At 40.0% G+C, this 23,624-nt stretch overlaps 1 pseudogene; it reads right to left on the minus strand.

Moving 5' to 3' along the window:
• Positions 1–16,372: 16,372 nt before the first annotated feature.
• On the minus strand, positions 16,373–17,434 carry LOC121452974 (annotated as a pseudogene).
• Positions 17,435–23,624: the final 6,190 nt, after the last annotated feature.

Genomic DNA, 23,624 nt, shown 5'->3' on the forward strand with positions numbered 1-23,624 from the left:
CCTGCAGATAGCAAAACATGTCTCCTTGGTTGGTCAGTCTCCTTCCACTCAAGCGATTCTTTCTATGAATCTGGGAGGAGCCTCTGTCTAGATCATGAAGTTTATGTGGTCCCTAAACCCACTGGGTGCCAGAAAAACCACCGCACCCCTAGATTTTCCCATACCACTGGATTCATTTTACAACCCCAGCGTTCTTTCCACCCTCCAAGATGTCTGCTTGGATGATGGGAACAGGAAGTCTCAGACATGGTTCTGTTCCTTCATTTATACTCTAACTCAATAACTCTAAACCTGTAGGTTGAACTCCTTCACAGGGTTCACAGATCAGATATTTACATTAAGATTTTTAACAGTCACAAAATTAGTTATCTAGTAGCAATAAAATAATTTTCTGTTTGGGGGTCACCACACATGAGGAACTGCATTAAAGAGGCGCAGCATTAGGAAGTTAGAGAACCACTGTTGTAACTGCTCTCAACTCCTCACTGCTCATTTACTGCAGATAGTCTGTTCTGAAGGCTATGGAAATAATAACTCAAGGAAAACAAACATTGCTTTGAGCTTTAGACCTAAGGAAAATTCCCACCCATACACTGCTCACTTGAATGGCAACTCAGGTTTATATTTAAAAAAAAAATAAGACAAAAAACAAAAAGCAAGCCAAATCTGTTTATACAAACAAGTCAGGATTTTTAAAGAGTTTCTTTAGAAGAGTGTAAGAAAATGATTTTATCCTGCTGAAGTAAAAGACCAAAGCCCAAATATGCTCAAAACAAGGACTACAGACTTAGCTCTGGAACAGAGGCAATGTAAGTGTAAGCAATTAGTCAAAACTCCAGCCAGGGTAAGGATGAGTATGACTGTTGGTGATTGAAACCAGTCTTTGATTCGCCTATCGAGACTCTGAGGTTTGCCTCAGGATGCTTAGGCTGGAGTAATTGGAAAAGAGACACACCATAGACCTTCATGAGAACTCTAAGAATGGACTGTGGGCTACGAATCTACTCTTGTAAAGCTATCACTCCACTGAGGATACCCCTTTACCCCACACTATGATTACAGCTTCAAGAATCAAAACAAGCTTGATCTTGAGAATCTAAAGAAAAGAAGCTGACTCTGGGCAAATATAATACAGGCAATTATAGCAAACCAATAGCCAACATCTACTTAAATGGAGAGAAATTTAGAGAAATTTCACTAAAATCAGGAACAAACACATAATTGTCCACTCACTTCATATCTTTTCAATATTGTATTTGAAGTCTTAGAGAAATAAGACAACTGAAGAAGATCAAAGGGATGGAAATTGGAAAGAAAGAAGTCAAAATGTCTTTATTTTCAGATGATATAATAGTATATATAAATGGCCCTAAAAATTCCACCGGAAGACTCCTACAACGATACTTTCATCAAAGTAACAGAATACTAGATTAACTCAAAAAATATCTATAGTCCCCCTATATACAAATGACAAACAAGAACCATCCCCCTCCCCGTGGCATCAGTGGTTCCTGGAGACAGGGACATTGCCTGAACCAACTGCACAAAGTGCTAAGTGACGGGTCTCCCACCAGGACAGGTAAGACTCTAAGTCCTAGGCCCTTCTCCCACCCATCCCTACCCCACTAGTCAGTCAGTAGAAAAGGTGCCTGCAGCTCTCTCTCCACAACCACCCCTATTGGACCCTGTAATCTACAAGGCCCATTACATCTCAAAATCCACCATTCCCCTCTCTAACAGTAGTTCCTAATGACACAGGTACCATCTGAACTGACTGTACAAAGTGCTGAGAGACTGGTCTCACACTTGGGACAGCACCAACTCTAGGCCCCAGACCTCTCCCCTACTGATTACAGCCCCACTATCCTGCAAGCAGGCAAGGCACCTGTAGTCAGGCCTCTCCACCACCATATCCCAATTGGGCCTTGTAATCACAAGGCCACCTCTTCCTGCCAACCCCAACCACCCTCCCTGGCATTAGCAGCTCCTAGAAACGCAGACACTGCCTGCACCAATTGGACTGGCAGAGGCTTCTGGCATAGACACCACCTGAACAGATTGTATGAAGTGAGGCTCCAGGACAAAGACACTACCTGCACTAATCATATGAAGAATAGCCCCCAGAGACAAGGACTCCACCTGTACAGACTAGATGATAAGTTACCCCTCGAGGCACAGGTACCACCTGCACCAATTGAAGGTAGCAGTCTCAGAGCTAAAGGCATCACCTGCACCAAATGGAGGAAGAGATGCGTAAACACTAGTACAACAATACACTCAACAATATGAAGAGAAATGTGGAACCACCAGAACCAAGTTGTCCTACACCAGCAAGACTAGAACATCCTAATGCAGAAGAAATGACCTTAAAAATAACTTTATAAAGATGAGAGACATTCATAAAGAGGAAATGACAATTTCCTTTAAAGAAATAGAAGAAAAGACAAAGAAAAAATTGGAAGAAATCAATAAATTCCTTAAACAAAGCCAAGAGAAATCAAACAGGTGAAGGAAATAGTTCAAGACAAGACTTGAAAAGTGAAATAGAGGCAATAAAGAAAACCCAAACCAAGGGAATTTTGTAAATGGGAAATCTGGGTAGATGAACAAGAAATACAGATGCAAGCTTAACCAACAGAATACAAAAGATGGAAGAGATAATCTCAGGCATTGAAGATACAATAGAGAAAATAGATTCATTGGTCAAAGAAAATGTTAAATCCAACAAATTCTTAGCACAAAAACTGCAGGAAATCTGGGATGCCATGAATGAACAGCCCAAACCTCAGAATAATAAGAATTGAAGAAGGAAAAGAATTACATCTCAAAGGCACAGAAAATATATTCAATGAAATCACAGAAGAAAACTTACCCAACTTAAAGAAGGACATGACTATGACATTACAAGAAACTTACAGAACACCAAATAGACTGGACTAAAAAAATAGTCCCCTCACCACATAATGATCAAAATAATAAACATATATAATTAAAAAGAATACTAAGAACTATAACGGAAAAAGGCCAAGTAACATATAGAAACAGACCTATCAGAAATATACCTGAATTCTCATTGGAGTCTCTGAAAACAAGAGGGTCCTGGACAGACGTTCTGCAGACACTAAGAGAATACAGATGCCAGCCCAGCTTTCAATCACCATATACAGAGAAAACAAGATATTCCATGACAAAACTAGATTTAAACAATACGTATTCACAAATCCAGTTCTACAAAAAGTACTAGAAGGAAAACTACAACCCAAAGAATTTAACTACACTCACAAAACACAGGTAGTAACCTCACACCAGAAAATCCCAAAGAGGGGAAACACACACACACACACACACACACACACACATCCCACACACTACCACTATTAATGAGAAAAGCAAAAGTAACAGGAATTAGCAATCCCTGATCATTAGTATCATTAATATCAATGTACTCAATGTGTCCTTTAGAAGATACAGGCTAACAGAATGGATACAAAAACAGGATTCATCCCTCTGCTGAATACAAGAAACACACCTCAACTTTAAAGACAAACATTACCTCAGGGTAAAGGCTTGCGAAAAAATTTTCCAATCAAGCAGACCTAAGAAGCAAGCTGGTATAGCTAGCCAAATATCTAACAAAATAAATTTCAAACTAAAATTGGTTAAAACAGATGGAGAAGGACATTTCATATTCATCACAGAAAAAAAGTTCATCAAGATAAAATCTCAATTCCGAATATCTATGTCCCAAATACAAGGGCCATATATGTAAAAGAAACATTACTGAAGCATAAATCACGCCTCAAACTTCATACACTTCAACACTCCACTCTCACCAAAGAACTTAAACATTTCAGGGGGTTGAGAGGAGGAAAAGATTTAGAAGGACTTGAAGGAGAGTAAAAATATAATTAAAACATATTTTAAATTTAAAAAGTGTTTTAAATAATAAAAATATAACTAAAAAAGAGAAAGAAAAATCCCAGCACTCAGGAGGCAGAGGCAGGCAGATCTCTGTGAGTTCGAGACCAGCCTGGTCTACAGGCTCCAAAAAAGCCACAGAGAAACCCTGTCTCGAAAAACCAAAAGAGAGAGAGAGAGAGAGAGAGAGAGAGAGAGAGAGAGAGAAAGAGAAAGAGAAAAAGAAAAGATGCTAATATTTTAAAGCCCACTTTCTGAGCAAGCTAGCTATAGGGGAAGTTTGCAGCTATAGAAGCATCCTGCAACTGTGCCTCGCTTGTAGGAATCCAGGGAAATAATACGACATGCACTGTACACCAGCTGCCTCATGACTCTACTCCAAGATAGGTAAGAGTGGGGGAGAGAACTTTCATGTAGTTAGGTCAATATAGTTCATATTTCAAAATAAGGAGGTAGTAACAGATTTTCATTGTGGGATCCTCTAGTTTTGTGCAGGATATGTTATACAATGTATGAACGGGGTCCTGCAGATTCTCCTGTAGCTATGAGCCTGTAACACAACACATTTGTGGCTTCAATAAATAGCTCTTCGTATTTCTCCAAATCATTCCAAATCTAAACAGAAGGAAAAATAATGTAACATCTAAGACAAGAAATCCTATCTTTTAAATGATTTTGGTTTCTTTGTTTTTTCCAACATAATATTTTTACTGATTATTTTGGAATTTCACATAATGCACCCCGATCACATTTACTTCCCAGTCCTCACAGGTCAGACCCCACCACTTGTGACCCTCCTCCCTGCAAAAAAAAAAAAAAAGGAGGGTAAAAGGGAACAAAAGAACACAAATCCCATGTGTTGTCCATGTACTCGCGGGAGCATGGTCAAAGTCACAGTGGACAGCCCGAAAAAAAAACTGAGTCTTTACCCACCTGCACCCCCCACCAGAAATAATTAGTTGTGAAGAGACACACTTCAGCATACTTAACACATATTTTGACATTAACGTAAATCGTATTGATTCGTTGGGAATTTCACACCATATACCCCAATCTAGCTCCTTTCCCAGTACTTCCAAGTCCACCCTCCACCTTTGTAGCCTTTGTAAATGGTAATAATTTATTTGTGTTTTATGAAATAAAGTTTGCCTGAAAATAAGAATGCAAAGCTAGCCACACTAGTCAGCCATCCAGGCCAGGCAGTGGTGGAAGTCACTTTTGGTTTCAGCAGCCACACCAGTTAGCCACAGAGACTGGGTGGTGGTGGTGCACGCCTTTAATCCCAGCACTAGAGAGGAACAGAAGGTGGTATAAGACAGGAACTCACTTTCTTTTCAGTCTGACGATTTCATAGAGGTAAGAACTTGGCTGTTTTGCTTCTGTGATCTTTCATCTTAAGCCCCAATGTCTGTCTCTAGGTTTTTATTAGTCATGTTACAGCCTCCACAAAAGAAAATTTCAAAAACAAAAATAATTTAAAAATAAAGAGAAAGAAGGAAAGAAACAAGTTTTGCTTCTCCATGCTTCCCACCACTCTATCACATATCCATTTGTCAAGCCATGTGCCAACCCAGTCCATCCTTTTGCCCAGATAGCCTTATTAGCAAATGTTCATTGTGATGAGTTGCTGATTCAAGGCCTTCTGGTATACCATCAATACTAGATCCTTACTGAAATCTCTCCTGGATATCTTGCTGTTGTCCTGAGTCATGGAGATTCTGTGGAGCCCAATCCCTTCATGTGCTCCAGCAGGTAATAAGTGGAGTAGATATTGGAGTGATCCAACTCAAGGCCCTGGATGTGGTCCTGGGTGGTAGCTGAATTGGTCAGTCTGGGCCTCTACTCAGGTGAAGGTCAGGGCCAGCTCTCCCTCACAGTTTTCCTGCACAGATGGTGAGGCATGGGGCAGATCTCTCATGTGCAGGCCAGTTCTCCTATTGCAGGGGCTGTTAAGCTGGAAGACAGTTTTCCCAGGGCTGTCAAGTGTCTCACAGCCAACTATCTCATGACCATGACACTGAAACCTGTTCTCCTAGGAGGAGGGATTAGTTCTCTAACTGAGATTGCTCACTAGACCAACCCTCTGGTGCCCAAGCCAAAGGCCAGCTTTCCATGGCCTTTGGTGGCAACATGAGCCATGCACATCAACACAAACCCCCCACAGACCTACACATGACCCTGAGCTGCAGGTTAGGCTAACATGTCACCAACAGCAGCACAGACCACTCATATCAGTGTGGTCCCAGTGGCAGCATGCCTGCTAGACATCAACATGGCCTCAAGTGAGGGCAGAGATCACAGGTATCCATCTGGCCTTTGGTAGAAACACATGTCATGGACATCTACATAGACTCCAGCTGTTTTAGGGCCATAGCTCCAAACATGGCCTTCAGCAGCAGTACATGCCTACATTACATGGCCTTGGGTGACTGCACAGGCCACTCACATCAACATGGTCGCCAACAGCAGCATGGCCTATGGACATCTACAACTAACTCTTGTAGATTTCTCCAAATCAATCCAGATCCTAGCATGAGGAAAAACAATGCAACATTTGAAAGAGGAAATCCTGTCTCTTAATTGATTTTTTTTAAAGTAATGCTTGATTCAGGAAATTTGTGGGTTCAGAGATTTGTTAGTTCAGAAACTTAGTCACCACTAAAGTATCCCTAGAGTTGATGAGAATATGCTAAGACTATTCCCAGTAAACTTTTGAACCTTGCTTTTCAACTGCATAGTAGCCGCAGGATTGAGCAATAAGTGTTACTGCTGATTTCCAGGCAATTTATGGGTCCTGACTTGTAAGAGTCAGAAAAAGTAGACCATTTAAACCAGATTGGATTATTTCTTCACTTTAAATCCTATTGTGTACTAGCTAGTTTTATGTCACCTTGACACAACCTAGACTCATCAGAAAAAGAAGCCTCAGTTTAGGAAATGCTTCCTAAGGCATTTTCTTAATTAGTGATCAATGAGGATGGTCATGGCCTCTACATTAGCTCCTGCCTCTAGGTGCTTGAGTGAGTTCCTATCCTGACTTCCTTTGTTGATGAATAGCAATGTGGAAGAACAAATTGAAAAATCCTTTTCCTCCCCAATGTGCTTTTTTGGTCATGGTCTTTACTTGTAGCAATGTAAACCCTAAATAAGACATATTGATTTCTTTTCTGGTGTATTCTCCATAATTGGGACAAATTAATTATCAAAGCCTTAAAAATTATCTTATCTTGGCCTTGTACAATACCACCAGAAAGTTGAAGTCAATTGTTTTAAAATAAATGACCAATAACTGAAAATTTGTGATTCATTATCATCCTCTAAGTGGGTCTGTTCTATCAAAGGGGAAAAAATCAGATGTGCTTTCCGTCTACGTTGTTCTTTTAGACTAGTTAGTATAAATGACCTGCAGGATTTTCAAAAACAAACTTGGAGGCCAAACATAGTAAATGTAATATTTAAGAGAATGGACAGCTTGGAGGCTCTTGCTCCCAGTTAAACTAGGTGTGTGACAATGAAAGACTACTCTGTAGTGGGTTATCTATTATCTTGTTCAGAGAACCTGTGAAGACTCAGATGTTGGAACATTGCCAGTATAAATTCTACAAACCAGAAAGTCACACAGAAAAATGTCCTCAATGATCCCTAAGGAAGTCACATGTTCAACAAAGTCACAATTTATCCTAGCACGTGAGACTACCGGTAGAGGAAAACTAAAGGAACCCTTCTCCCACCTGAGCCACACATAACAAATGGAACATGATTAAGAACAGTAAATGAAGCCTGGCAGGTGGCACAGGCCTTAATTCCACCACCTGGGAAGACAAGGAAGGTGAATTGCTGAGTTCAAGGCCAACCTGGTCTACTGAGCCAGTTCCAGGAGAGCCAGAGTTACACAAAGAAACCATATGTGAGGGCTATTGAGATGGCTCAGCAGTTAAGGGCACTGACTGCTCTTCCAGAGGTCCTGAGTTCAATTCCCAGTGACCATGTGGTGTCTCACAACCACCTATAATAAGATCTGGTGCCCTCTTCTGGCCTTCAGGCAGGATACTCTATAAATAAATAAATAAATAAATCTTAAAAAAAATCCTATGTGGAAAAAAAAAACAAAAGGGAAAAAGGAAAAGAGAAGAACAAGACATATATGAAGGGGAATCCTAATTAGTCTTATTAAATAAAAATCCATATTCAGATACTAGGGTGAAAACTGAAAGATCAGAGAAGCAAAGCAGCAGCCACCAGTGAAATTTCTTACCTTTATGAATCCTCAGACTGAATGGAGGCAGGCATCCTGTCTCTATCTCTACTGACCTTATACTCTTGTCTCCACTTCCCTGTGATGAAAGACATGCACCACCACTGCCCTGATCTGTTTCTCCTTCAGACTGGTTCAATCTCATGTAGTCCACGATGGCCTTGAACTTCTGATCTTCCTGTCTCCCCCTTCCAAGTGCTGGGATTAAAGGTGTGTGCCACCACTGCCCTGTCTCTATAGTTAAATGGTGGTTAGTTCTCTCTCCTATTATCTCCAGACAAGCTTTATTGATCAGAAACAAACAAAGTATCACACGACAACTATATCCAAATGAGGGTGAGCCGGGTAGTATGTAAAAGTCCTATAAAGGATGGTAATCCCTGTATCTTCTTGAACATATGGCACCCCTCCCCAACTTATTCTCCAACTCCCATTATTAGAAGCTGTCTACCTTTTTATTAATAAATTGTATCTATTTCTGTTTCTAGCTATGTGTGTGATTTATTGTTCTGGGATACAAGTACATGGAAATTTGCATCCAGTTTACAGAGGTTTCTTCCTCTTCGGGTCCTTCAACCCTTCAAGCCAAAAGAAACTCCCAGAGACCTGCATAAACTGGTTGGCCTATTAGCTCAGGCTTTTTATTAATTAACTCTTACATTAACCCATAAATCTTGTCTATGTTAGCCACATGCCTGGTAACTTTTATCAGTGAGGCATTCTCATCTTGCATCCTCCGTGTCGGAGTGCTGACTAGACTGAGCGTTTCCTCTTCCTAGAATTTTCCTATTCTAGTCATCCCACCTATATTTCCTGCCTGTCTACTGACCAATCAGTATTTTATTAAGCCAAAACAAGTGACAAATCTTTACATGGTACAAGGACATTGTCCCATAATACCTTCCTCCCTTTTTTTATAACACATACTCTGAATCTAATCTTCTTTATTTAGCTTTTTTGACCATTATCCATAACAACTTATAATCAATACTCTAAACAAAGACAAATATCCATAATCTACTTTTGGGAATTTGGGTATAGTTTTTAAACTACTTTCTGCTGCCGGGCGGTGGTGGTGCACGCCTTTAATCCCAGCATTCGGGAGGCAGAAGCAGGCGGATCTCTGTGAGTTCGAGACCAGCCTGGTCTACAAGAGCTAGTTCCAGAACAGGCTCCAAAACCACAGAGAAACCCCGTCTCGAAAAACCAAAAGAAAAAAAATACTACTTTCTGTTTATTGAGGGTGCTGATAATCTTATGGGGACCTAAAGAAAATTTAGGATATGATCAAGTTCTGATTAGAATATTCTGTGAGGCTTGATCATCTCAACCAATAGTCTTGAGGCTGTTCTGGATGTATCACTCAGAGAAAACTCCATCAGAGGTCCTCTGAAATGTCATCTGGGTCATCAGCTTCTAAAAGAGATTTTTAGGGGCTCTTAGTCCATCAAACCATATTAGTCTAGAAGGAATCCACAGGTTCTCATCCTCTGTGGAAACAAAAGCAGAACCTCTTTTCCAAAGCAACATATCCTCAGACCTAAATTTTAAAGTCAAGAAATCTTTAAAATATATATGTTGGTTTAGTTTAACCACCTATACAATGAGATGGCTCTCTGTATTTAGCTCATTCACAGTGAAAAATTTTAAAAAAAATGCAATAATATACATAATCCAGATCCTCCATGTATATTTCATCTTTGCATGGCTTATTTTTATATTTACTCCTTTAATCTATGACTGTCTATACTCTGTGCCTTTAAAGTTTTTGTTTTATTTTTTAAAATCATTTACTTTTTAACTATCTTTTATCTCTCCTAAGCCTACATACATTTATCCAACACTGTAACCCATTTAGAAGTCTTTTACATCTAAATGTCTTTTTTCTTCTCTTTTTTCTTTTTTTAAAAAGGAAACAAACTTTTTTCATTATATATACCCAATCCAAGTTCCCACTACCTCCTTCCTCCAATTCCCTCCACTTACCCCCCGACCCCATGTCCCATCCACTCCTCAGAGAGGGTAAGACCCATTGCTTTGGAGAGGTCCAAGGCCTTCCCTTCTGTATCTAGGCTGAGCAAGGTATTCATCCAAAGAGAATAGGTTCCCAAAGAACCAGTACAAGCAGTAGGGATAAATCCTGGTGCCAATTCCAGTGGTCCCTCAGTCTTCCCAAGCCATGCAACTGTCAACATTCATAGGGACTAGTTTCATCTTATGCTTGTTCCTTCCCAGTCCAGCTGGTGTTGGTAAGCTCCCATTAGCTCAGGTAGATTGTTTCAGTGGGTGTCCCCATCATGATCTTGACCTCTTTACTCATATTCTCATTCCTCCCACTCTTCAACTGTTCTTTGGGAGCTCAGTTCAATGCTCCAATGCGGTTCTCTGCCTCTGTTTCCATCAGTTGCTACATGAAGGTTCTGATTTTTAAGATATTCATCAGTTTTTCTCCCCTGCACTGGAGTCTGATCAGAAATGTGGATTTGGATAATAAATTTTTGTAAACACAGACTTAAAAAAAAGATATTCATCAGTATGATAACAGGGCGAGGCCAGTTTGAGCATCCTCTTAGGGCTGATCTCCATAATATATAAAGAACCCAAGAAATTAGACATTAAAATTCCTAATAACCCAATTAAAAAATGGGATACAGAACTAAACAGATAATTCACAACAGAAGAATCTCAAATGTCCAAAAGACACTTGAAATGTTCAACATCCTTAACCACCAGGAAAATGCTAATGCAAAGCAACTCTGAGATACCATCTTACACGTGAATTTGTCTTTACTGAATATCTGTAATAATTTTCTGATCAGGAGCACTTTTATTTTTTTTATAGTTGCTATGTCAGATTTATTTTTAAAGGCCACAAACCTCAAGTTCAATATATAAACATTTGAAAGGTTATAATTTACTATAATTTTTACAAATAATGTGATATAAATTCTGGTACTTTCATTTAATCTCAAGATGGGATAGAGACAATATTTCACTTAATTTTTACAGTGAGCAATTCATCAAGTTCAAAATTTAAACTTTCTTCTAGCCTCCCACGCCTTGTGGTTTACAAAGTAGAAAAAAGTAGCATCTACATGTCCCTAAATGTAAACTACAGTGAATCATGCCCAAAATATCCTGTAGAATTTAAAATAGTGTATTTATATTTTGTGTTTTTTGGATGGCTTTGGAACCAGAAATTTAGTTCAAGAATGAGGCAAATATATTACAGCCTTAGCATAGAGAAATCACATGGAAATGAGACTTTAAGTTTACCGAATAAAATGGCTTTTCCATTTTAATAAAAAAACACCATCCATGTTTTTTATAGTAGTCTTCTCTTCCCCCTCCAAGTTATTGGACAGATGAAATAAGGGGACTAGGTGGAGCCTGAAGAGCAGAGGGAGACAGCGAGAGCAGACCTGTTTGTCCCAGTGTGCCCTGTGGTCCATCCAAGAGAGAAGCCTTTTTTGGCCCTTGAGTGTCTGTCTACTTAGAGCTCCTGGGTGAGGCTCCCACTCAGCAGGTTAGCACACAGGGAAATCCAGGAGCACTTTTAAAATGATAATGTTGGATGCTGAATTTTTCTCTCTCAGGCTTTCAATATGGCAGAGGCAGTTCACTGCTGGGTGGGAGCTGTCCTCACTAACCTCAACTCTGATTGTTCAGCACATAAACCCTTTTTATCTAACTAAAAGCTAAATCTACCATGCAACTCACTGTGTGGTCTAGAAATACCTCTGTGTATGGCAGCCCAAATCCGCCATGCTGTCCTGCCTGCTCATGCCTTACAGAGTTGATCTGTTGCCTGCCCAGGCAGAGAGTGCTGAGCCATGGGCATGTGTTAGGAGCCAATTTCCTCCTAAAATCATTACAGGAACCATCACCCTGGGGAGTCTGCAGAGAACCCCACACCCTTAATTGTGTTAGGAATAGTTCTATTGACAGAGCCTACCCCACACCCAAATTGGCTGTTAATGAGAGCTATCTGTTAGCGGAACCTACCCCACATTCCAAACTATCTAGGGATCTAGGTGTGTCAACTCGTGACTTCTTGGCCTACAGTGACCTGACCGAAGACAACCTCCTGCCTACGTGACCAACTCGGACCATGTGACCAATGTGAACCACGTGGCAAGAGCCCAGGCCCCTGTGCCCACCCCCCAACTCTTTACCCTATAAAAGTTGTACCCCGTCTCTAATAAACTGAGGCTTTGACAAGAATTCTCGCTTAGCCTCTTTCCGCTTTCCTAGCCCATTATCTTCCAGGTGGTGCCTCTCCGTGACCCTGGAATAATTGACTGCCGGGTGGGTTACAATCCCTAGACTGAGTAGCCCACCCAAAGGCAATCAACAGGCATGGTCTCAGCTTCTTTCTTCTTGATTCCAAATGAGCACAGATGCCTCCAGACTTGAAGTAGGTTGTGAGCATCATACCCCAAAATGAGAATTCTTTTAGGTTTTCAGTTGATTTAGTTGGTCACACTGGCACCAATTGTTGACAGAGGTTTCTGTTCTGCCTGGTCCTGCAGCCATTCAGTCCCAAAGAAACACACAGAGGCCTATATTAACTATGAACTGGTTGGCCTGTTAGCTCAGACTTCTTATTAATTAACTCTTACATCTTACATAAACTCATATTTTTATCCTTGTTAGTCACATGGCTTTGTACCTTTTATCAGTGAGGCATTCTCATCATAATACTCTGCTTCTGGGTGACAACTGCAGACTGAACCTTTCCTCTTCCCAGAATTCTCCTATTCTGGTCACCCTGCCAATACTTCCTGCCTGTCTACTGGCCAGTCAGTGTTTTATAAAACCAATACAAGTGACAAATCTTTACAGGGTACAAGACCATTGTCCCACAGCAGTATCCTATATTATCCCTGGCCTGAGAATATCCCTGAATGCCTCCTTCATTCATTCCTTTTTTCAGGGGTGGTATTCCTGGATCCACCACCTACCTCTGACTGAGAGAAATGCATAGGAAGAGTGGGAATGTAATAGCTGAAATGAGCAAAAGACCATACTGCAAAAAGCTGTAAATAGTTCATCACAAAATAGTTCAATATACATTGCAAAAAGATGGAGCCCTTGTGTCACAAATAACAACAATGAGCTGAAACTCCTACCTTGAGGTGAAGGGTTCAAAGTCTTTTAAATAGTCTCGTAACATTTGTCTTTCTGATGGAAGAAACTGTCTTCCAGAAACTGATGTATGTCTACTGTTTCTGATAATGATTACCAGAAAGATCTGAGGAACCTTCAGGTAGACATTTGATAATCATTGTTATGTAGCCAAATAGTTTGTGGGCATGATTGGACTGGTTTCACTGAGGCCACAGTGACTCCTAGTGGAACAATATTACTAAATAGTTTTGGTGTTTAAACACTGGTGGGGGTGGAATTTGACGTTTCAAAAACCTATACCAAACCCAGCATTCCCTCCCGCCCCCGCTCTCTCTCTGACTGCATATCTGGAAGTAGATCTCAGCAACTGCCCTAGAACCATGTTTCTTTTTTTGTTTTTTGTTTTTTTTGGGGGGGGGGTTCCCCTTTAAAATATTTTTATTAAATAATCTACTTGGAGAATAATTACAAAAGCTTTAAATAGTAATTCCAAGTAATGAAAGGCATTTTCATTTAAAAAACAAAAACAAAAATATCCTTATGATTTGCTGCTTTATACACAGGAATGATTTATTTTACAAGCATTTGTAACATCAACCAAAAAAATTAAAAACATTTCTTAGTGTCTGAAATGCAGAGTGAAGTTCACAATGATAAGCTTTCCCATAAAGCTGCCTATAAACAGGCTAAACTGAACTCTACAGTAACAACTCCACACAGAATTTACACGACAGGCACTGTGAATCAGATACAGGGATCTTTCACAGTTAGTGTTGCTTTTTTTGAAGCTCATCTCATCAGAGGTAACCAACTAGTGAAGCCAGGATTTCCTGGTGCAGGACAGTTTGATTCCAAATACTTCAGTTGTAATACATGCAAGACATGCCCTAAATAAGAAGGATCTTCTGAAAGAAAATGAAGAAAAACAAAAAAGCAGCCCAAAATAAAAGCATTTACAAGCATCTGAACAAGGCCTTTAGTCAGTGTTTTAAACCCATTCATTCTAAGGTAAGGGATTAAGAGGCCCAGAGAGGTACCCTCGGCGAGGGTGAGGATACTGGAGGTTGGCAGCATCGGCACCGCAAGAGTGCTCTACCAGAGGAGCAGGAGGAGGAAGGAGCTGGGCACAACTGGACCATCTTGATCTAGCCTGTGGGGAATCCAGAGGGGGAAAGAAATATCTGAAATAATGAAGACAGGAACAAAACACCAAAACAAAAACAACAGGGGGAAGGAGGGGGGGGGAACAGAAGAAAAAGAGAAAAGCAGTAAATACAAAGAGAACCAAAGAAGAGAAAACATGCTGGAAAGAAAAAAATGGAAAAAAGCTTGTATATTCATGCCAAAACCAATGGAACATAATAGTATAAATCAAGACTCTCACTTAAATCAAGGTTGCTTAAGCAAGTATAAAAATTTGGGAGAAAAAAAAATCTGTTGAAGTTAAAATGCCAAAAAATTATCAGTACATATGTTACAGAGACATTAATTTTATAAATTTAAAGCCTTATCTAATCTCTCATTTGATCCCGTAATTTACAAATCTAATATGCCTTCCATTTGGAGCAAAGCTGTATTTGCTGCAGCAGCAGGCACAACTGTTTAGTGCACACATGATACTGAGAACAAACCCGAACACGCTCTCACACTGGAAAGCTGGCTACTGCAACATGCTTTTGAAAAATATAATCATTGAACAGTTTTGGTTTCCTGCAAAAAACTGAGAATCGCTACAGGTTTGGTGTCTAAAAAGACTCAAAGAATTATAGTCTGTTATTCTGCCATCTTATAACTTACCCATAATATGTATAGAATTTAGTAAATAAAAAGGTGCATAACTTTATCAAAGTCAAGAGTTTTAGAAGACAGGAATTCATTGAAACAACACATTAAAAATCCTGAGACATGGAATTTCAACTGCATGCAAATTTTCAGCAAAATGTCAACTCTTCTTCTGTTTCCAAATTGTCTAAAAGGAAACCAAGTTGTATAGAAGCACACCATCAGCATTCATGCACATAATAGAAATAGCCATCTCTTTATTGAATACGGGATGAAAATTTAAAAGTGCTTCCACTATTTTACTACCAAAAAAAGCTATAGCAAATGCTAATGTGATGTTTAGCTACAAACCATTTTATCTGAACTCTGGTGCTACGTTAATTATCTGCTCCTTTACTAGTATTTTTAATTACAAGAAAAACCAGTTGTGTAGATAATATCACCTATAAAGCAGTTCTACAAAAGGTGAACAAATTAGCACTCAAAACAATCTTCATGAAAAATATTTGTTCAATTTTCAAATTAAAATTATAAAAACTCATCATTTTAGCTTATTGTTTTAGAAAATAAAAGACAGATCCCTATATTCTCCAAATGGAATAATATTGTATTTTTCCTCCTCCCAATAGTTTATGAGGATAGTAGCAATCTTTTCCGGTTTTTTTAAGCCCAAGTTAGTCTAAAGAACATTTCAAAAAATTGTTTTGGTGATGATGTCTCAACAAAAAGCCTTTCTATTTATACTGTCGGTAAACTGACTTGTACAAAAAATTATATACACTGCAATTTTTTTTTTCAAACTAGAAAAAACTTTTCACCTTAAGTAAATTTTATTTGACAAAAGAAATGCTAAGGGGACACACTTACTCCATGCAATCAACCAACTTTTGCAGCAACATTAAACTTAAATTTACGAATAAAAATACATAAATAACATCTATACATCATCAATCTTAGAACCATAGATGAGGCATAACGATCACAAGCAATACAATGGAATTTTTTTCAAGACAGGGTTTTTCTGTGTAGCCCTGACTGTCGTGGAGTTCACTCTGTAGACAGGACTAATTTTGAACTCACTGAGATTGCTTGCCTCTCTCTGCCTTCCATATACACTGCAATTTTAAAGGCCTTTCGGACTGTGTTTAGTAGTGATCAGGCTTCTGGTGCATCTTGGGAGAGATCAAACAGCGCTGGGGAAGGGGAAAAGGAATTTGATTTCCATTCCTGTGTGCATGTAACAAGCAGCCAAACAGCAAAATTACTCCAGCTAGCTACAAGTACAACTCAGCTGTGCTTTCTGCCAGCAGAAGATCCATTTAGTGAGTTCTGAAGATTTGGAATATTTGAGCTTAGTGAAGGATTTGAGTTTCCCAGTTGAGAACTCCCATTTACTGGGCTCCCGTTATCTTTCAAAATACCAGTACACTTCCAATTGTCCATGTAATTAGCTTTGCACAACCTCATGCAGGCTTCATCTCCTGAGGACGCCAGTACTGTTCTTGTAATGTTCCAACTCACCCTCCAGAATTATGATTATCAAACTGAGCCACAATATGGATTTCAAATTTTGTGGGACCACCAGAAGAAGTAAGTTCTTTCCTCACAGATTTTAATGTGAAAATTCTTACCTTTGGTTGCTATTGCCAGGATATGGAAAGATCTTCCCAAATTTGGAGCAAAGGCAATATCATGAACAGGATCTTTGACGGTCATAAGAGTTTCCACTTTTGCATATTTCCTGGTGTTTTCATTGGATTAAAAAATCTGAACCTTGGCCATGGCATCTGGACTGCTGTCATCACTTCCCACGGTGATCATGGGGGAGTGAGCATGAGAGCTGGAAGAGTTCCAAGAAATGCAACTACAGCTCAGCTTACATGAGATCTCGTGCTGTAGGGACCACTGGCTGAGATTCATAACATCTGGAGCCTCATATATTCTTACTATACCATCTGCTGAACAGATTGCTAACATCAGACCCATATGTTTCACGTCAGTAACAGATGTTCTACTCTCCACTAGAGTTGTCCTCTTCACCCAGTGACTCTGTCCTCGAAGTTTATCGTTTGATTCTCCTACTATTTCTTCCCAAACAGCCGCTGTTCGGTCAAAAAGAACAGGAAGCCAAAACTTGTCCAAATTCAGGATGAGCCCATGTCACACGCTACACAGATCCACTATGTGTCTTCCAACTAGCAGTGCAATGCCAATCTCCGCTTTCATTTTATCCCAGACCTTGACGCTCCGGTCGCTGGAGCAGGTGGCCATCTGGCACCCGTGGAAGTCGAAAGACACTTTGTGGATGAATTCCTTGTGGTCCCCCGCGATCCTGCGTGCCACAAACATGGCCGCCGCTGTCTGCCCGGCCCGCCTCCGAGAGAGAGGGCGGCGGTGGGGCCAGCCGCCCCCGGACCCTAGAACTATATTTCTTACCATGATGATAATGTACTATGCCACTGCAATGTAAGGAAATCCCCAATTAAATGCTTCTTCTTATCAGAGTTTCCTTGGTTATGATGTCTCTTCATAGCAATATAACAGTGAATAAGACAACTAAAAAAAAGAAAAGGAAAGCTGTAAAATTAAATTAGTCTATAAAATCATTCCATATTAAACCAAGATGTCTGTCTTGGTTTGTTTTCATTGCTGTGATAAAACACTTAACCAAAACCAACTTGGGAAGAAAGGGTTTATTTGGCTTACAATGCCATGTTTCAGCCCATCATTGAGAACCATCAGGTCAGGAAATTCAACAGGAACTGAAACAATTACCATGTAGAAATGCTGTTTACTTGCTTGCTCAGTTTTCTTTTATATACAAACCCATAACCACCTGCTGAGAGATGATACTACCCATATCAATAATAACTAATTAAGAAAATGCCCCACAGACATACCCAGAGACCAATCTGATAAAGGCAGTTTCTCAGCTGAGACTCCTTATTTCTTGATGATTCAAGTTTGTGTCAAGTTAACAAAACTAATCAGCACAATATCCTAAATCCAATGTTCTTAAGCACAACCCTCAAAATCCTAAACCATCAGTCTCTATAAGAATGATAAAAAATGTTGGACAGTGGCGGGGCACACCTTTAATCCCGGCATGTGGGAGGCAGAGGCAGGCCGATCTCTATGAGTTCAAGGCCAGTGTGGTCTACAGAGTGAGTTCCAGGACAGCTAGGAATATTACACAAAGAAGCCCTGTCTCTTGAAAAACCAAACCCTGCCAAAAAAGAATGACAGCGAAAAGGTTAACAGAGTTGAGAGAGAATCACAATAAGCCGGAAGTCAGCTAGGAATATTACACAAAGAAGCCCTGTCTCTTGAAAAACCAAACCCTGCCAAAAAAGAATGACAGCAAAAAGGTTAACAGAGTTGAGAGAGAATCACAATAAGCCGGAAGTCATAAAAGTGTGTGGAGAAATTATTAAGGAGAGGGTAGAATTTTCCATGAGAGAACAGGACAATGTAGATGAGCTAGAAATTTTTAGAAAAGGGCTTTCTTTTTTAATTTGAACTCACTTTGGTTACCAACAGAAGAGAAACAGTAGTGGCTAAGGGTGCCCAAGAAGATCACCATGGAGCCACACTTCCAAATGCAAAAGCAAGGTTTCATTTATTAAGTACAGGCTAGCATGGGTACTCTGCCTCACAGTCTAACACAGCAGATGGAGGGAGAAGGACCCCATCTACTATTGTTTGGGGTAGATAAAGACAAAAAACACAAAACAATCACAAGGTTACAATCTCAAAATATAAAACTATGTATCCTATATCACAATTGGCTAAAGGTGAGGTAAAGCTCAGCTGTTAGCTCCTGATAGGCTATTAGTATCTAAGGGGGATAGACAGCTCCCCTGGTTACATCCTCCAGACATCTGCTGACCCTGTGCTATCTGCAGGGGCTGCTTGAAATATTACCTATCTGATATCACCCAGCTGATAGGGGAAGTTGGGTGTGGGAATGGGCTGCAGTCAGCAACTTTATGTAACTTAGGTTTCTTCATTAGCTAATACTTCCCCTAAAGAGGGGTCCTACAGCCTTCAGCTTATCCTGGGGGCTGGGGTATAGTTCAAGGTCCTAAAAGGATCCAGCACAGAAATTGAATCTTTTCTGGCCTTTAACTAATGACACAGGAAGTCCTTCTGAGTCATTATCCCTGTGACAACTGGACTCATTGCCTAGTATAGTTTAAAAATGCAGTTAAAATTTAAACTTAGAAATACACTTCATGTCCAGCAGGTCCATACTGATTCCACTATGGGCTTCTTATCTCACCATTATTTCTAATGCAAGAATTGAGACATGTAACTTTACACCTAATGAGATCGTATACTGGGTCATTAAACTGCCCCAGGATACCACCCAGACCTCCTGTTGCCTGCAAGATGTAGGATTCTCAGCTGCTTCTCCAGCAACATGTCTGCCCTTATGCTGCCATGCTCCCCGCCATGATGATAATGAACTGAATCTAGGAAACTGTGTGTCCCTTCAACTAAATGCTTTCCTTATAAGAGTTACCATGGTCATATTGTCTCTTCACAAAAACAAAAACCCTAACTGAGACACCCCCATAACTCTTCCACCTCCATGCGTCACTTTAAATCTTATTGATTCTACTTTATGCTGCCAATGTATGTATTAGTATAAGACCACTAATTGTACCATTGGCAGTCAACCTATCAGAGGCTACATTTCTGAAGATACTGACTGAGCCTTCCACCCCAGTCATAAATAAAAGCAGTGGTAATTCACAGGAAGAAGTCACATAGACACTAGTTATAAATACTATGAAGAGCCATCAATGTTTATAAGAATAAGTAACTTTGTGTGACATTTAGATAAGACTCAGACTGAAGCTCAGTTTTAAATAAATTCCAACCTGTCAGTTTCCCCAAGTAGTCATTTTGGTGAAGCGTAATCCTTTCAGTCAGTGTCAATGTTAATATGAGAAAACCCAAATAACTTTCAATCATCAAACATCTCTCATCTTTAACACTATAAAGTAATGTGTGATCATGTGGGGTGCAAAAGTTAGAGTGAAGGCTCATACTTTGGGCAGACAGTAGGAATTTGGGGTAAGAGTTCCATTGTAGAGATGATGTATGGGTCAGAAGCCTATTTGTAGTCTCATATTTTGTGGGAAAGATTCCACTGCTCATGACTAGGAGTTGTGCTATAGGTGCAGGATGGGCCAACCAGAACCCTACACAGCTTCTGAAGTGGAGAGGGATGGGGACCTGGAACTACCGGTTAGAGAGAAGCATCCTGAAAATCTGACTCACCTTTTGGGTTTCACCATAAAATAGCTACTGAATCATGTGGACCAGAAATAATGACTGTAGTAGAAGAATGAGTGCTGGGGTAGGGCAGCTTTCATTGTTTTCCATGGTAAAAACAGCTCTGGGAGCTAACCTGTTCCATTGTCCAGTCTTGGGACTGGAGTCTTGCCCTGCAGAAGGAGGACTGGGGGATTACGATTTAGCTAGTAGTCACTGTGCAATGCCTCCTGGAGAGCCAGAGGGTGAATGTTTTAAGTACTGTTATCTCTAGACTGGAGAGAGTGCAAGAAGACCCAGTTTTATCTCTTAGAACCCACATGTAATTCACAACTCTCTGTAACCACAGTTCCAGAGTCCTCAACACTCTCTTCTGGCCTCTGTGGTACTGCACAAACATGTTGCCTATAGGTGCCTGCAAGTAAAACACACACATTTATACACACACACATACATACATACATAAAATTAAAACATTAAGTAAAGACAGCACTCTCCCAACATAAGCGACTGTGGTATTCTCCCTCACATCTTATCCATTGTCATCACAGTCCTTTGATATCAGACTGTGCATTACTCATGCCAAGTCCTTTATTTAAAAAGTCTGTCTCTGCCTGTTGTGATATTCTGTTTGTCTTCTGACAAATAAAGCTTTCCTGAAAATCAGAGGGTGGAGCTTGCCACTAGTTAACCATAGAGATCTGGAGGTCTCTACAGAGAAACAGGAAATGATAAGGCTGGGTGGAGAGAGGAAGTGATAAGGAGGGGCATAGACAAGATCTTGGCCTTTTTTGGTCTGAGCAGTCAGAGAGGTAAGAGGTGACTGTGGCTGGTTCTTTACTTCTCTGATCTTTCAGCTTTTACCCCAATATATGACTCTAGGTTTTTATTATCAAGATTAATTATGATTGTATTTCATCTGCCAGCAGACCAAACAGAGTAATAGGATCTTCATTGCTCTTAACTTCCAAGTTCACAGAACAGAATCCACAGAGGTTGCAAATAAAAAGTGAGACTGAGTATCTTAGAGTTGACCTAAAAATCAAAATGCTATAAACAACAAAACAATATTTTCTCACTGATATAGTCAGTATCTGGTAAGGCCACTCCTGCTGGCTTATAACCAGCTGCTGCTGCTTCAACCTTATGTCTGTGAGGAATTATGATAGAAAAGGAGAGAGGGAAAGGGAACAAAGGGGGTAAGACAGCAAGGAAAAAGAACGGGAGGGGAAGAAGACTCTATTAAAAGATAGCAGTTCTATACGGGTAGGGTGCCACTCCCATGGTCTCACTGAATCTTGACTGTGTCTTTAGAGACTTTATCCCCAAACTCAGCAATTCACTGAAGTCACTCTTGGATGTGAATAGCTTCTAACAATTACATTTTCCATCCACAAGGTGAAGCTGTTACACAACTCCTGACCATTGTCAGACCTGATAATTTTCAAACCTTCAGAATTTGAGAAAAGCTGGAATGATGAATGATTCTTTCTTGTTTCATAATCTTTCTACCAATGGATAAGATTGGTAAAAATGGAGAAATGAGTCATGTGGCACAATGAAGACTTTGATCTCTGTAAGACAGATATGTGACCTTTCACAAAGAAAGTGTAATGTCTCTGTATTTGTCTATGATATCCACTTAAGCAGCACAGTCACAGTTCTCCAGGGCAGTAGTGATCTGATTTCTCCCGACAGCTAGCCTCCACAGCTAGCCTCCCAAGTGACTTGCATTTTCATAATGTTCTAGGTTAAAGAAAAGCAAGTATGAACTCCATCCAGCCTGGATCTCAAGTTCAATGGTCTACAAGGAAGTCCAAGAAGTAAACTGTTGGAATATTGTAGTGAATACAACAAGAAATTAACTGAGTTACAGTGTTTTGAAAATGAGTTCACGGTAGTCTGGGCAGTCTCTCTCCTTATATTGTCCTTCCATGGGCGAGCCCCTTAATATCAAGTCTTCCTTACATCAAGTCCTAGCATGATAGCATCTTCTGCCTGTGCTGATTACCACTCCTTTCATCCACTTCTTACAAAATTAACCCCAATGGTCCTACAGACCTATCTCCTTTTCCTTCTGGATTCTGATTGTCTTTAGTTGCAAGTGTAAATGAAAATTTCTGATGCATGCTGATCCCTCAGGTGGTCTCTAAAACTTACTAAAAAAGTAAACTGAACTCTGATGCCTTGTCTGGGATGTATAAGATCTACATACTGTCACCTCTGATCTAAGAACCACAGACACTCACAGGAATTGTGATCTCAGGATATATTTGGATGCTGGCAGAAGGTATCTCATGCTCTGTTTCATTTGTAACTACCATCTCCTTTTGTCCCATCTAGCATCTGTTTGGTAGACCATAGAATATTTGAACATTGATGTAGGATTCCCCTCTGTTTTTACCACTACCATTGCTCATGTTCTCCCTCCTTCTGCTCCTCATTTGGCTCTTAAGAGCTCAGTCCAGTACTCCAGTTTGGTCTCTGTCTCTGTCTCAATCCATTGCCAGATGAAGGTTCTAAGGTGATATGCAAGATATTAATCAGTATGGCTATAGGATAGGGTCATTTCAGGTTCCCTCTCCTCAGTTGCTCAAGGTACTAGCTGGGGACATCTCCCTGGACACCTGCAAGCCCCTCTAGAGTCAAGTCTCTTGCCAACCCTAAGATGGCTACCTTAATTAGGATATATATTTCTCTGCTCCCGTGTCCACCCTTCCTTTATCCCAACCATCCCATTCCCCCAAGCTCCCCCCAGTCTCCCCTTCAGTTGCCCTCCTATACACAAAGGATAAGGAAACAGAAAGGGAAATCTTTGAATTTTCTTGACTGTGAAAGGGCTAAGTACAGAGAGACATCTCATTGTATGGGCTGCTAATTTAAATCAACCTATATATTTTAAAGGTATCATGACTTCAGAATCTGGGTCTAACGATATATTAATCTGGAAAGAGGTTTGCTTTTGTTTCCATAAAAGATAAGAATGTGCAGATTAATTCCTGACTAATCTGGTTTAATGGACCAAGATCCCCAAAAAAGTCACTGTGAACACCCCCAAAAATACTTTACCCAAAAAAAAGTTTGAATAGAACTATGCCCAAATTTCCACATATTGTTTATAAATGTTTGTTTACATTTAAAGGGGAATATGCTATAGAGATTTGCATTGGTATGGGTATTGGTTTATTGATACAAATTTAAGATCAACTTTGGTATATGTGTATTTCTGCTCTTGATTAAGATATTGTGTTTGTGA

The sequence above is a fragment of the Microtus oregoni genome, unplaced genomic scaffold (genome assembly GCF_018167655.1).
Source record: "Microtus oregoni isolate MIOR12 unplaced genomic scaffold, Mior012 000010F_ref0000083, whole genome shotgun sequence".
In the NCBI taxonomy this organism is placed as follows: Eukaryota; Metazoa; Chordata; class Mammalia; order Rodentia; family Cricetidae; genus Microtus; species Microtus oregoni.